This window comes from Pleurodeles waltl, chromosome 4_2, assembly GCF_031143425.1.
Source record: "Pleurodeles waltl isolate 20211129_DDA chromosome 4_2, aPleWal1.hap1.20221129, whole genome shotgun sequence".
Taxonomy (NCBI): Eukaryota; Metazoa; Chordata; class Amphibia; order Caudata; family Salamandridae; genus Pleurodeles; species Pleurodeles waltl.
In genome coordinates, this window is record NC_090443.1 from 55,728,440 (window position 1) to 55,743,633 (window position 15,194).

Here is a 15,194-nt window from a genome sequence, read left to right on the forward strand (position 1 = left end):
GGGCAAAACTGTTCATTTTGCGGTACACTTTCCAAATATATTGGCAAAAAAGCAGCACGTTTTACAGGCAATTCCATTTATTTAAGGTCTGAAACTCTGACAAGCGCATTGTTTCGTTGCAGCAGCCTTTCGTGTATGCGCTTACAAGAATCGTGTGCTTGCTCCCTTAAAGCTACTTCCGAGGCGAAATCACATGGGGGACCCATCAGCACACACAGCGCTTAGAGGTGCCACCGTGCCTACAGGCTTCCCTGTGACCCGGAAGCCCTGTCCAGCCCTCGAACTGTCGAATTATCACCGAATGTTATTAGTCAGGCTAAAGTTTGTGTGAAAGGTGATGTCTCTTTTGCATCTCTTCAGAAAACCTTCGCGTGAAAGGTACTCGTTCCCGTACTGTCACTGGAGTAAGTTTATTGAAAAGAAAGTCTGGTCTTTAGGTACACGTTCTGTATATTTCTGACAGTTGTCAAATGTTTCTGTCAGTCGTTCCTTGTCTTAATTTAATTGTTGTAATTGTTTTTCTTTTATATCACTTACGGATTTTTGTAGGTTTTTTTCATTATTGTTCTCCTGATTTTTAAAGATTATTGGTTTTGTAGAGAGGGCGACCATCAGTATCCCCGCTTCCTTTCCTCTCTATTAACCTTGGCTTCACTCATTCTTTTTATTGCTTCCTGGCCAATTCCACTCCTTACCCATCATTTGTGTTGCTGTCAGCTTCGACCTCCTGCCAGCCTTCTGCTGTGTTTTCAGGAGCTCTCCAATCACCTCTCCTGTACTCCCACCGTTCTTCTGAGTAAGAATGAAGCGTTTAGGTATATCTGCATCAGAAGTAGTAGAGGTGATGGGAACTTGGAGGGTGTGTTGCATGGCTATTTTTATATGCACAGGGTATATATGCAACTTTAGTGTTGTGGCAATGTTTTTTATAAAGTACATTTTTTTCCTATTATTCTTAGACAAGTAATTATTTACGCAGCATTATGTCGCCCCTATCTGAATCGTGCTGACCATAGCAAATGCAGTTACGCTAAGACCTGTCCTGTTCCAAGAGATCTGAGAAGATGGAAGTAACTGGAAGTATTCACAGGACTAGAAGTTTAATTGCCTCCTGTTTTCCATAAAAGAAACCGCGAACAAAAAAAATACTATGTCTAAAATTGAAGTCGAACATTTCTATAAAGAACCTAATCAGGAAGATGCTTATGGCATTTCTTAATGCTAAAAATAGCTGTGAATTGCAGTCATTGAGAGTGGCCCAGTAACAGTGACTCGAAAGCTAAATAGAATCTGCATAAGAGGCATGTATAAACTTAACCTAGGCCAAGAAGTTTTTACTAAGTAATGCCTGCCAAAAATTGTAAGTGGCAGATCAACAAGATTATGCATTTTACAGCTTGGAGGTGAGAGAGACACGGGAAATGCCGTATTATTGCACACTTAGATCTGCAGAACTCGAATGTGGAGGACAGGATTATGGGGAAAAACTGCACTCCACAGTATTGTTATTTTTCTTAGTATTTTTACTTCCCAGTGCTTTCCTGATGGGGGAACGAGGCCCTAGGTGGAGAAAGTTTTAGATTTCTCCAATCAAAATTCAGTCTTGTCACCATCAGCACAAGGCATCCTCACATGTAACGAAATCTGAGTCGATCACCCTTTTGTTACCAGAAAGACTGATTTGATCTATTAAGTTCCAGTTTCCTCTCGTATCAAAGAGATGGCATAATTGTTCCTGGTAAGTATAACATAGCTTGTGAAAGATGTCTTTCAGTTTACTTACATTTCCGTTTGTGATTTTTCGCAAGTAACAGAACATTGCTTTCACAATAAAATTACATTTGTCTCTTGAGCCACAAGAGTGCGTGTTAGATCCACAATGACTTATTTTTAAAGAGATTTTTCATTTCTGAGGAATCACTGGTGACTGTAATTTCACTATCATTTTGTTGGCAACATTCAGTTTCCCAAAATGGTAAGTAAAAAACGTGATTCAACACATCCTAACCCACAGAGAGGTTAGGTGAAATAGTTTCTGTCCTTCTGGTGCATTTTGTATGAAAGTTTCTCAACTCATGGGGTCTTTATTGATACTCATAAGCACTGAAGGGCATATTTATGAGGGGCTAGCACCGCCAGAGAGTCACTTTCTTTGATCCTCCGGGGGCGCAAGCCTCTCAACCATATATGTGAGACCACGTAAAGCAGCTTTGCGTAGCTTTCTATGGCCTCATAGATTTGGAGCAAGACAAAGCAACACACGTCGCTGGGTTGACTTACTTTGCGCCAGGGAGTATTCCCCTGCAACACCCATGAATTTTGACGCGGCCTCAGATTTACTTAATCACGTAAACCTGGGGCAGCGCTAAAACCTTACGTCTTCCCAGAGCAGGCGTAACGAGGAGAAATATTTTCATTTCTCCATGTTTTTGTCTCTTTCGATTTGTGCTGCATTCTGCAGCACACATAGAAGGAGGAAAACACCATGAATGATAGTTTATGTGCAGGAAGGTGCACAGCAAGAAGACTTACTCCAATTCCCCTTAAATACGGCCCTGAATATCTCCACTCAAGAACTATATACTGGAAAATTATACAAAAACAATGTGTATCTTTGTTTAGATTTCTGGATGGAAAGATAACCACCAGACAGGCTATATTAATGTACTAAAAACAACCCTGGGTCTTTAAGACTTAAGGTTGACCCATGCTATTCACAAGCTTTACCTGCTTTAAGGCAGTTAATTTTCCACTTCTGAGAACTGAACAACGGGCTCTGCCCATTGTTTCTTCAAATCTGATCTTTAGAAACGAACTGAGTTTTACCTCTTTAGCTATGCTGACATATGACATTAAGTTTTCCACAGTTTCTGAAAGGTACACCATCTCTTTTCCTGATTTTTGAACAAAGCCATCAAGTGATTTGTTCCCCTTTTGTAAATTGGCCTGCTTGTGACAATTAAAAACTCAGAAAGAATGTTTATGGGAATTTGCATCCTCTGCCTTCCAGACTGCCATATTTTAGAGGATTGGTTCTTGGCTCTTCAATTCCTTCAATATGTACAGCTAAAAGTATCACTTGAGTGCATCAGCAACTGAAAGAAGATAAGAAGCTTTCCACCAAGTCTCTTTACTCTTAGGTGGAAGTGAGCCTTCACCTGTACATTGTGAAAAGCTTTGGTACTGTGAAGTGTCGGAAAGACATCTTTCTTACCATTCCAGTGATCAAGGATTTTTATGAACATCTGTAAAAATTGCTCCCTCCTGTTGGAAAGTCTGTGGGGAATATTTACAAGGCCCCTACAGCACAATAACACCACTGGAGCGTCACTTTTGTGATGCTCCAGCAGCACAGTGTGCCTACACATATTCACAAGGCCACATAAAGCCTCCCTGTGAAGCTTTTAATGTCTTTGTAAATATGGATGGTTTCACGTAAAACTGTGTGTGGAAGGGGCGTTCCATGGGTGTTGCTGGAGGTGTTCCCCTGCAACACCCATGGAAGGTGACGCATTCCCAGAGTTACAAGGTTTTGTAAACCTGGGAATACATCAGATTCCTACGCCACCCAGGGGGTGGCATAAAAGTGGGGCGATGAGGAAAAATACCTTTATATCTCCTTTTTTTTTTGTCTTTCTATCTGTGCGGCATTCTGCAGCACACAGAAGGAGGAAAACACCATTAATGATAGTTTATGTGCAGGAAGGTGTCCCTTCCTGCACATAAACAATCATCCATGCAGCGCAGGCACACTTGCACCAGGGTGCAAGGATGCCTGCATTGGCACTAGACTACCAATTGTGCACCAGCGCAGAGAAAAGTACAGGGATATGCTACGTTGCTGTAAATGCGGCACATCCTTGCAGTTTTGTAATGGTTGGCGCAGCAAACTGGCTTGCGACACCACGCTGCATAATTTTTGTAATAAATAGGGGCCAGTGTTTCCCTGACACCTTAATGGCATTTTTATACGTACTGATAGGTGTGCCATTGAATATATGAGCAAAGTATCCTTACAAAACCCTTCAAGGAAAGCAGACTTGTTAGCAGCTCTTACATCTAGCTCCCTGCAGGAATGGGAAAGTTTGAGCCCCTAAAAACCCTTATGCAGTGTCCCTTAGGAATATAGTTGTACTAAGAACTCATCCAAACTCTCTTCCAAACACATTTTCATGTCAATCGTTTTTCCAAATCCTTCAAAACTGGCAGAAAAGTTCTTAACATTCGATTTTGAAAGAGCGTTCAGATCCTATCTCAACCACACAAAAGACATTAATAAATGTAGTCAGTGTTTTGTCACTCCAATGGTTGATAGCTCTTTAGATAGTCTCCTCTATTATTGTTTGTTATCTGAAAATACACAGGTTTCTAAGAAGTCCAATTAGAGCACATTTAACTAAAGGGAAGGTTTCCATGGCTGCTTTTCTTAAAAGTATTAAATTCCCAGGATTTGAAGGACAACCACACGGAAATCAGTCCATAAATGTACATAACTATATTGCCTGAGCACACATTCTAAAACAGGTATCTAATTGGATCAGGGAAAACCTTTATGGTTTTATGGGTGTTCTGCTTTGCGTCAGATGGAGAGAGAACAAAGCTGAAGAATGCAGCACTTTTAGTCTAAGAATTGAATTTATTAAGGCACTTCCTAGGTCACAAATACACAAAAATAACAACATGAGCACTTAATGTGAATGCAGCAACACACATGCAGCCACTAAAATAATCACAGCAATTGGGTAATAATAATCATAGAACATGCAACATATCAACAATGAATATATATGCAGTGAATGCCTATATTTATGCATGCACACAGTAAAGCTGGATATTAAGAATTAAAAATGCATCACCATGGGGATCAGATCCACCATCATCCCTGTCTGCTAACATCAAGCTGTGGAACCTGTGACAGCTGAGACAGGAGAAACTTAACCAATGTGATTATTCTGAACAATGCGTCTACTCACAGAAATTATTTCCTTCTAATCCAGTGTCAAACTTCCCCACCTTTTATACTTTAAACAAATTTAAGAGGAAGGTTATAGAAACACCCTCCCTTTGAGTAAGTTGTGAAATTCAAGCGCTGGCTGTACTGAGTCAGTGTTGAAAAAACATGCAAGAGACTGGCTAGATCCCAAGGTGTATTTCCAAGACCGAGCAGTACCCTTGTCTGCATAAACATTCTCATCCTTGTACACTCTTTTCAATGTTGCGTCCCCCATGTTGTGTTCCCTTTCCTGGTGGGAAAAGCGAAAACACATTAACAAGCTGTGCTTGTAAAAATACCTGCACCACCAATGTGACAGCATTTGAAGTTAAGCTAAGCACCAAATGGAGTCAGTGGTCAAGAGGGAATCAGTGGTTAAATACAGATAGCATTACAATGGGTTATGGCTTAAAATCTTGATCTGTACAGAACAAGTTAGGTAAATCCACATCTATAGGAGAACTAAAATGTACTGAGTTAAGACAGGCAACTCATTTGTTCTACACCACTGATGCTTCTTCAGCAATCTTCCTTAAGCCAGTTTATCAACTCTTTATGTGTTGGCCTGTAAAACGAGCCAATAACTAAGGATTGTGTTTTATTTGCCATGGAGGCTATTGTCTGGGGTGCAGGATTAGTTTTTTTGAGGATTGTGGCAAGAAAAAGGTCGATCTTTGTCATGAAGATTACTTGCATTAATCTCTCATCTTATTTGTTCTTTTCACAGCACCTCTAACCAAACAGGACAACACTGATTATATACAACCCCTAGGAATTTATTGCTGTAGCTCATGTGAAGCCTAATTAATTTGTTACAGAATACAAAATTCAAGAGCTGATTACTGCTGCCCATCGGTCCCCCACAAGAAGATGATATTGATGGATAAAAATATCGGACGTCGACCTATAAACCTTTAATAGGACCATTGTCTTTGTCTCAGCCCCAGCTGTTCCAATCCACTTAGGTGACTGTCCCTGGAATTACTAGAGAACTTCTCTACGAGCAAGAGAATATGGAATCATAATAGTTTACCTAACTTATCCATCAAGAGTCTGTATGAAGGCTTGAAACCAAAGCTTTTAGGTACAGTCTCTCCAAAAAACAGTGCTCAATGACCCAAATGCCATGGTCAGTGCTTGCAGGAAAAATACCTAAAAGAAAAGGCCAATGCAGTGTTTGATGCTTGCTGAAAAAACATTTTTAATTGAAAGGAAATGTTCTTTTATCTTAAAAGCTGTTTTGAACAGCGGATACATTAATGACTAGAGAACCAGTGGTAAATCCCAGGTGGCCAGCAGAAATGTTTGTAGAGAACAGACCAAAAGCAAACTCTGAAGACAACCCGCCATACTAGCTTTATCCAAACAAACTCTGCAAGAATGCCACAAAGCCATAATAGCAGCCTATTGGACTCTAAACTTACTTGGAGCTATGCCTTAATGAAACCAACCTAACAGAATGTCCGGTTTTGGGGTGGTGTATGGCAGAGTATGATCAGTGGTGTAGCTTAGTCAGTGCCATTTGAAGGGTGTGAATCTCAAATGTCCCAACCAAAAAAGCAGTGGGCCACAGGGTGAATGGGAGATATGACCAAGGATTGGGTTGGAATGTTCCAAGGAGGAGTAGGGTCAGTACTAATTAGCAGTAAGTGGGCCTCTGTGGCTGATGTAGAGTTTGGCAGACAGGTATTCTGTTGCAAAGGCGATAGTGTACGCTGTCCGCCATCCTCACGGTTTGCCTGCCCAATTCTGAGTAGGGTAGACCACAGAGTTTGTCAGTGGGGTATAATTTCCTTTGATGGCCTGATGGAGTAGGGGCTGTCGAAGGTAAGCCATCCTCCCTATATAGAATGGATGGTGAGATGGCATTTATTTTACTGGCTGTCACTGCTAGGTATATCCTGGGAGTGAGGGACAGTAAAAAGAAAAATGATCCCCATACCATGAGATAAAACTGCCAATGTATAGAGATGTCCACAGGGCTGGCAGACAACTCTAAATTTTGTGAGTAGAATAAAGGCAGCATGGCGGGCATAATGTCCACCACCACCCTGTCTGCCTTTACTCCGTCTGCCAACCCTAAATCAGGCCCTTTGTCTAGAATCGCACATTGGGCAAAAACTGTGGTTTGGAATTTTACCTCAAGGGATTGCCAGTGGTTAGACTATTTACAAACATTCGTCCCATCACCTTTTTGGTGCTTGATTGCCAGTAGTAAGCCTGAAAAACTGAGACTGCTGGAGTTTTCCAAGCCCACTACTGCCAATGTTTGGGAATTCTAAAAGGTAGTAAATTTGTCTCCATTCAAGGAGTACTGTGGATACAGATTTTCTACCTTTTTGGTAAATTGGTCACTATATACAGTATAGTTCCTGATAAAACAAGTTAGAATCTCTTAGTGAAATCAGGATGATAAAAATCAACAACTCATAGCAGACCTACTCAAGCCCCCCGAACCTAACTACAGGTTAAATATGCATTTGTTTGGGGGGAGGCACACTCCAACCTGCTCCCCCCGATGCTACGCCCCATATGATGACAGTGTGCCACATTCCCCAGAATGTGCTTCTGCTAGTACATGCGTGACCACTAAAAGCAGAGCGAAATGGAAACAAGAGAGAAAAGAAGTAGCCTGTAGGTTGCGGTTTCATCAGGTGCATGGCTCGCAGGCTTCAGATGATTTGAAACAGCTTTCTCACAAACTGAAATTCTTAGAAAGGGTAAGCGTACAATACAGATTGCAGAACACAAAGATATGTAGCATAATCCACAGACACCGAGCAGAGGCTGGCCACAATGAAACAAATTTCGGGTTGTAGTAAACCTCTACTATCAAATTCAAAGTTGGTAGTGATCCTGGCTAGAGGTAAACAAGAACATGCAAAGCAAACCGGCCAAATCATAAACCTGAGTCTCGGTGTCACAGCTGCCATAGGCCGGTCCGCAAAGGCTTCAAAAGGATGCGTGCAGTGATTCTTTTTTGTCTTGTCCCTAATGCATGCCTAGATCTCTTCAAACCAGCATTTTTCCTGACATAGAAACACCAAAGCTAGGGGATTGATTGGAGGGCACTAGCACAAGGCTCTTACTGTAAACCATAACTCAATGCCTGTCAAATGATTGCTAGAAAGCCAAAACCACCTGCCTAGAACCTCTGAATTGCTGCAGCCCACCTCAATTTCCAGACTAATAGGGAACCGGGAGGACAACCGTGAATACACATTTTGGAGACTGGGCTAGTTACCACAGAAGGCGAAAATTTGCCATCCTAACACTATGTGTGACTGCTGACATCAGATGCTATTGATGGCACCCAGATTTGTTGTACATTTGCTGAAAGACGTGCTGGGAGACAAAACATTCATACGACTACACGAGCACCCTGCTAAAGCAGTGCACTGCCCACTTGTCTATCCATTATTTATAAGACATTTTTAAGACAGTATGTAATCACAAGTATAACCTGTTGCTGCCTTGATCTTCAATGTTATCAGTCTCTTACACATCATTTGTCCAATCCTAAACTTCTGAAGGTGGGGTCTCAGTTAAGGTGCTGGTACCATTAGTACATAAATCTCAGCAAGGTATTTTCCCTAATCCAGGACTGATGTCATGCTTCACCTTTCTTTTTCTTGTTCTGAAGTTTTTTTACTAAAGTTTTCTTTTAAAATTCACAGAACTATGGAGTTGTATATGGTAACAGGACATGGCTTATTATGGTCAGAAAACAGTAGTGTTATAAGATCCAGAATGACTAAACTACAGTGTTACCACATCAGTAATATTGTTTACACCAAGATCTGCTACTAGGTTCATGGATCATGATATTTAGTGTGTGACGCAAAGTGCACAGCTCTAATGTCCTGTGATGGGTAGAACACTGTAAAACTACATAAATAAAACTAGAAAACAAGGAGTGAAACAAACTCATTTTTTATTTAATCTTGTAATAGAACAAAAATACATTACGCAGATAGGATCCCCATTACGATGTTTAAGTTTCATTATCAGTGGACCATGTGGACAAATAGATCTTCTTTCTGTAATTGTGTAGTTGTTTTCTCTAACTGTATTTGTGTAGAAGGAGAGAGGGTGAAATAACATGTGTAAGTCCAATAACGATTCATGGTGGTTGAAGGTAGAATTCCAACGTGTTCCATAATTGCTTTGGGGTGTGGCACCTGTTTAGGTAATTAGGGTGTTTTCCGACCACTGCCAAAGCAAATCTAAGCTAACAATTTCTGAAACTAAGGTTGTTTAATATTTTTCCATTTTGACAGAAAAGATCTGACCCCTGTGGTGATCATCAGATCTGATAAGAGTATGTCATATTTACTTATCTTGGAGGTAAGATAAGAAGTAATGGAACCTAGTACAATCATTAGTAATTTGGGTTCCCATTCTATATTTAGAACTTTCTGTATGACACAATGATGGTCACCATTGTCTAATTACATCTTTGCTGCGCTTTCCGTTGAACAGGCATTTTTTTATTTGCCTAATACTTTTGACCCCCATCGACGGATGTGCACCAAATCTGGCAGTCCCTTGTCTGAGTCAGCTAAGGTATGTCATGTCAATTTTCACGAAGAGCCATACAGCAGAAAACAGTAAAAGGATGGGGTTGGACAGAAATACACAGAACTAAGGGCCAGATGTAGCAATCTACAATTTTGCGACGTGCAAATTGCGAGTCAGACCGACTCGCAATTTGCAACTCGCAAAATTGTATGCAGAAAGGTGTCTCAGACACCTTCTGCGACTCGCTATGGGGTCGCAAAGACCCACCTCATGAATATTAATGAGGTGGGTCGCATTTTGCGACCCCATAGCGAGTCCATGGACTCACAGGGATGGTGGCCTGCTGAAGATAGCAGACCTCCATGTCTGTGACTGCTTTTTTTAATAAAGCAGTTTTTTTTTTCTTTTTGCAGCCCGTTTTCCTTAAAGGAAAACGAGTTGCAAAAAGATAAACTTCCGAAACCATTTGGTTTCGTTTTTTTCAGAGTGCTCTGAAAAAACATTTTTTTCGGCATTCACAAAGGGGAAGGGGTCCCATGGGGACCCCTTCCCTTTTGCGAATGAGTTGTGGTAACTGTGAGTTGGTTTGCGACCGCATTCGCGGTCACAAAGCAACTCAGCATGGCGATGCGGTCACAAATAGGAAGTGAACACCCCTTCCTATTTGCGAGTCGCATCCTCAAATTGCGAGTCGGTACCGACTCGCAATTTGAGGTTGTGCATCACGTTCAGCCTTTTGCATGCCGCAAACTGCGTTTTTCGCAGTTTGCGACATGCAAAAGGCTTCCTACATCTGGCCCTAAAAGTAAAGGGTTACTCAGAAAGTGTGCTTTTGTTGGTTTGGTGTAAACCCGTTCAGTACTTTTGAGCTTTAAGCATTTAATAAACTGTCACCTGTGACAATTTAAATTGTATGACTCCATTCAATCTCATTTGAATTTTTTGACAAATGAATATTTTGAGAATGGCTACCAGAATAAGGTGGGGTGCAGCACTGGATGCAAAACAGCCCAACTCATGCTATGCACAGCTGAATGTCAGGCGCTGTGAGTTTGGCTGGAATTTGAGGGTCGGAGCCATCCCTATCTGCAGGTCATTCCTTGAGAATAAGGCCTGCTGCACAAGGCTGAAATGTAGGTGTTGCCGAGGTTGGGTGTTGGCAGGGTTATGGGTGCAGAGCCTAGGTGCAGGGTTCGGCCGCAGGCTGGATAATGTGTAATAATAAAACAAAATAAACATTCACTGAAACAACAATTTAAGGTAATGATCGTTCATTAGTCACTTAAAACCATAAACATGATCAAAACACTGTTAATTTCACAACAGTCAATGATAAAATCATGTATGCAGCTCACCAGACCGTAATACAAATCTAAAACCCATGCCCATTGCAAAGATAGCCCTACTTTTAGATACCCAGGGGTCATTCCATACACCCGAAGTTTCAAGGGGCGCGTGACGACGCAAATGTGGGTGTGGACACTAACTTGGTTAGGCTAAATACCATAGTGTTTATATAATGCTTTTAGAGTATTTTTTCTGGGCAATAGTTAAGGATTTAATGCATCCTATGGCTCACACGTTCCTGAATGTGTAGATAACAAAGTGCCTGGCTGCATGAGATATTATACATAAATAATCTAAGGAATAATGCCTTAAACAGTGATGAGCCGCTCAACACAGCCCTCACTCATAAAACCCCTCTTGATGGTGCCAAAATGCCAATAAGAACTTAAAATTTGACTTATGGCATTTACCATATCCTGGGGCTCAAAAAGTACCTGGATGCATTGGAAATAAGGTGCCTGGGTGTATGAGGTATTAAACATACATAATCTAAGGAACTAATGCCTTAATCAGCGTGGAGTCACTTAACCCAACTCTCCATTTATAAGACATGTTTCAAAAGTGCGTATAGGAACTTAAAATTTGGTCTATGGGATTTAATACATCCTGCGATTCATAGAGTACCTGGATGCATAGGAAGTAAAGTGCCAAAGTATTTAAGATATTAAACATATGTAATCCGGGGACTAATTCCCTAATCAACAGCAAGTTGCTGAACACAACCCTCAAAGTTAAGACCTCTTTCGAAAGTGCAAAAAAGTGGCAATGGAAACTTAAAATTTGACCCATGCCCAAATCTATGGCCTAGGCCTTAGGACCATCATGCTTGCTGTGGCAGGATAGGGAACGAATGAATCATGTATTTCCCTAGCAGCCCACCATAGTCTAGTAGCCCCCATGACCTAAGTGGGATATATATTCTCTTGGGGGTGCCCATTATAGCTAGCAGTTTTAACTCCAGTCCGAGCCGCGAGGTTCTTAACCTGATTCTTGAAAAAGTCCAAGAACTGCACCTTTCGGATGCTAAGCATTGTATCCCTTGGGTCCAGTGATTTTAATACTGTCGACCTGTATGTCCTAATCCCCAGTGCCTTAAACTCCTTCCTCAGCATGGATTTCCACTGTTGCCCTAAACAGGGGCAAATACAGAGGACATGTAGCAGTATCTCATTTACCTGATGGCACAAGCAACATCTTCTGTCCGCCCGTTGGTCATTTTGCTGTCATTTTGGGGTAAAATCCAGAGTGGGAAGCTCTCCCAATCTCAATGCCAAAAATGTCTGATTTTGGACCAGACCAGATTGGCTAAGGTGCCAATAGTGACAGATCTCAGCTTATGACAGCATTTTACAAATGCTCAAGGCCTGGCGAGGGTTTGTTTTGTCTCCAAAAACTTGAGCCTGACTTGGGCAGGCGATGCAGATCTTGCAACCAAAATACGTGCTTGTAGGTTTTTATTATGAGTTTATCCATTAGGCTGGCATCTACGCCCATCATCAATTCACCACCAATTGAAAGTGTGGGAATACGTTTTGCCTTTATTATTGCAGCTGGGGGCTTGAGATTGTTCCCCGAAGCATTTTCGCTAAGGTTGAAAATGCAAAATTTAAAGCTAGCGCCCTTTCCTTAATCTCTTCTCTTTGTGAGGCAAATTAATCTCTCCAATCAATTTAAATACCTAGACAAACATATGCAGGTGCTTTTTCTATCATTGCCCCATTGAGGTACCATTTGCACTGATTCAGGATGTGTTGGTTTAACGCAATTACTTTTGTTTTCTTTAGATTGCTCTCCAACCGTTTGTCAACCGCATAGGATGGCAAGCAGTTGATTGATCTCTGCGGGCCTATCCTCATTTTGCTGAGCAAAAGCAGGTCATTCACATACAAGATGTTCGACAACTGGTGCCCACCAAGGCTCTGGGCATGTGATACTAGTTCATCAAGGGTCGGAGAGAGATCAGAGATATATAGATTAAACAATAGGGATGTGAGAACACACCCCTGCTTTAGACCTGTCTATGATCTCAACACAAAAGTAAAAAACTAAGGCCCTCATTACAACCGGGACGGTGGGTGATAAAGTGGGGGTAATACGGCCAACGGGCTGGCGGTAATTACTGCCAAATTATGACCATGGCTGTGATATTTCCGATAGACAGCCAATGTACCACTCGGCGGAAACAACAGTCACCACGGCGGTAGCCACCTACAGCCAGGCGGAAAACAATGTACTGCCCACCATATTTTGACACACAAATCCGCCACCTTTTCCTGGGCGGTACCAACGCCATCAAAAGCCTGGTGGAAACAGAGCACAAAAGTCAAAGGACTAACCATTAGAGACACAGGGAAGAACCACGCCGCCATGGAACCCAAACTGCAAGTTTTTCCGAATATTTTCTATGTTATGCTCCACCTGGAACACCAACGCCGGTGAAGACGATGACGGGGAGTACAGCCGCCTAGCACACAAGGGAGGGTGGGAGGAAAACAAGAGTGAGACATACACGCACAACACACACCCAACATACACACGCCATACCCACAACCATATGCATTTCAAAAACAATTTGACCATGAAAATCTGCAGAATAATGCAAGGACAACAGGAATTTACCAAAGTGATTCTAATCAGTCCAACAATAAAATCAACAATCCGATTTGGCCATGAAACAGATATGTACACTTGTATAAAAAAGGGACACTGCCTAGTTGATAGTTCAAAGGGCCCACATGGCCACAGGGCACAGTCCAAGGCCCCACTCGAATCCTGCACCAATCCAGATAGAACACTGCAGGGGCATCAGTTGTCAAAATAGGCAGGCACCTCAGCTGGATGCGGGAACAAGCCTACTGGTTCTGGAGGGGTCAACATGCCTTGTGCTTTGTCCTGGGGAGTGCAAGGCCACAGTCTCTCAAGTGGGTGTCTTGCCCACTGGTTCTAGAGGGGGCAACATGCCCTGTGCGTTATCCTGGGGAGTGCAAGGCCACAGTCTCTCAAGTGGATGTTTTGCCCACTGGTTCTAGAGGGGGCAACATGCCCTGTGCTTTGTCCTGGGGAATGCAAGGCCACAGTCTCTCAAGTGGGTGAATACCCCACTGGTTCTGGTGGGGGCAGGCTGCACAGCAGCCCTTGGAGGCTGAACTATATGGTGTCCGCCGGTGGTGATTGCTGCACTGTGGTGGTGGTTGTGGAAGGCTCCTGCTCAGCCCCTGCACTCTCTGATGGCTGCACTGTGGTGGTGGTTGGGGGAGGCTCCTGCTCAGCCCCTGCACTCTCTGATGGCTGCACTGTGATGGTGGTTGTGGGAGGCTCCTGCTCAGCCCCTGCACTCTCTGATGGCTGCACTGTGGTGGTGGTTGGGGGAGGCACCTGCACATTTCCTGCACTCTCTGATGGCTGCACAACCACGGCTGGCAGTGGGGGCCCTGTGACAGCTGCTCGTGGTGGCGGTGTTTGGCTGGCAGCTCCCGCTTGCGTAGATTGCCTCCTCTCCTCCTGGTCATGGGTTGGGGAACCCTTACCCTTCCTGGCACTGGTAAATGGGCTCTACCCCCCTCTGCCTGCTGGTGCAGGCTCCTTCCCCTTCTTTCCAGATGGTGCAGGCACCTTCCCCTTCTTACCAGCTGGTGCAGGCTCCTTCCCCTTCTTTACAGCTGGTGCAGACTCCTTCCCCTTCTGTGCAGCTGGTGCAGGCTCCTTCCCCTTCAGTATTGTTGGTCTGGAATCCCTACCACCACGAGTAAGTGGCGCTACCACTGGGCCCGTGCACTGTTTGGCTGAGGTGCTGGGCTGGGTCCTTGCTAGCCTGCCCATACGTGCAGGATGGGGGGAGGCAGAGGGAAGAGGTCTTTCGTGAAAAAGAAAAGCTTCTTAGGTATGTTGGGGTGGGAAGAGGAAGGAGTAATGGGAGTGGAGTTTGAGGGAGTGGTTGTTGGAGGTGTTTGTCTGCTGGATTTGGGTGCAGGTGCATGGGCTGTATGCTGTTGTGTGTCTGAGTGCTTGCGTGTGTGTACTTTAGGAGGGGGGAAGACATGGTGGGAGAGGACACAGGGGACATGTGCATGGATGTTGTGGAGGTGTCTGCCAGTGAGGTGTGTGTTCTGCTTGGTGTGGTGATGATGCTGGTAGTGGATATTGATGTAGTGCGTGCAGGTGTGAGTGTAGACATAACTGGGTGGGAGGTGGAGTAGGAGGAGGGGGGAGATAGTGGATGTTTTCGTGTCTGCAACTGAATGGTGTTTGTGTGATTGCCTGTGGAATGAAGTGTGGTGCATGTGTTTGCCTGTGGCACTCTTGTGTGTTGTCTTGTGTGCGTGCTCATCTGGCT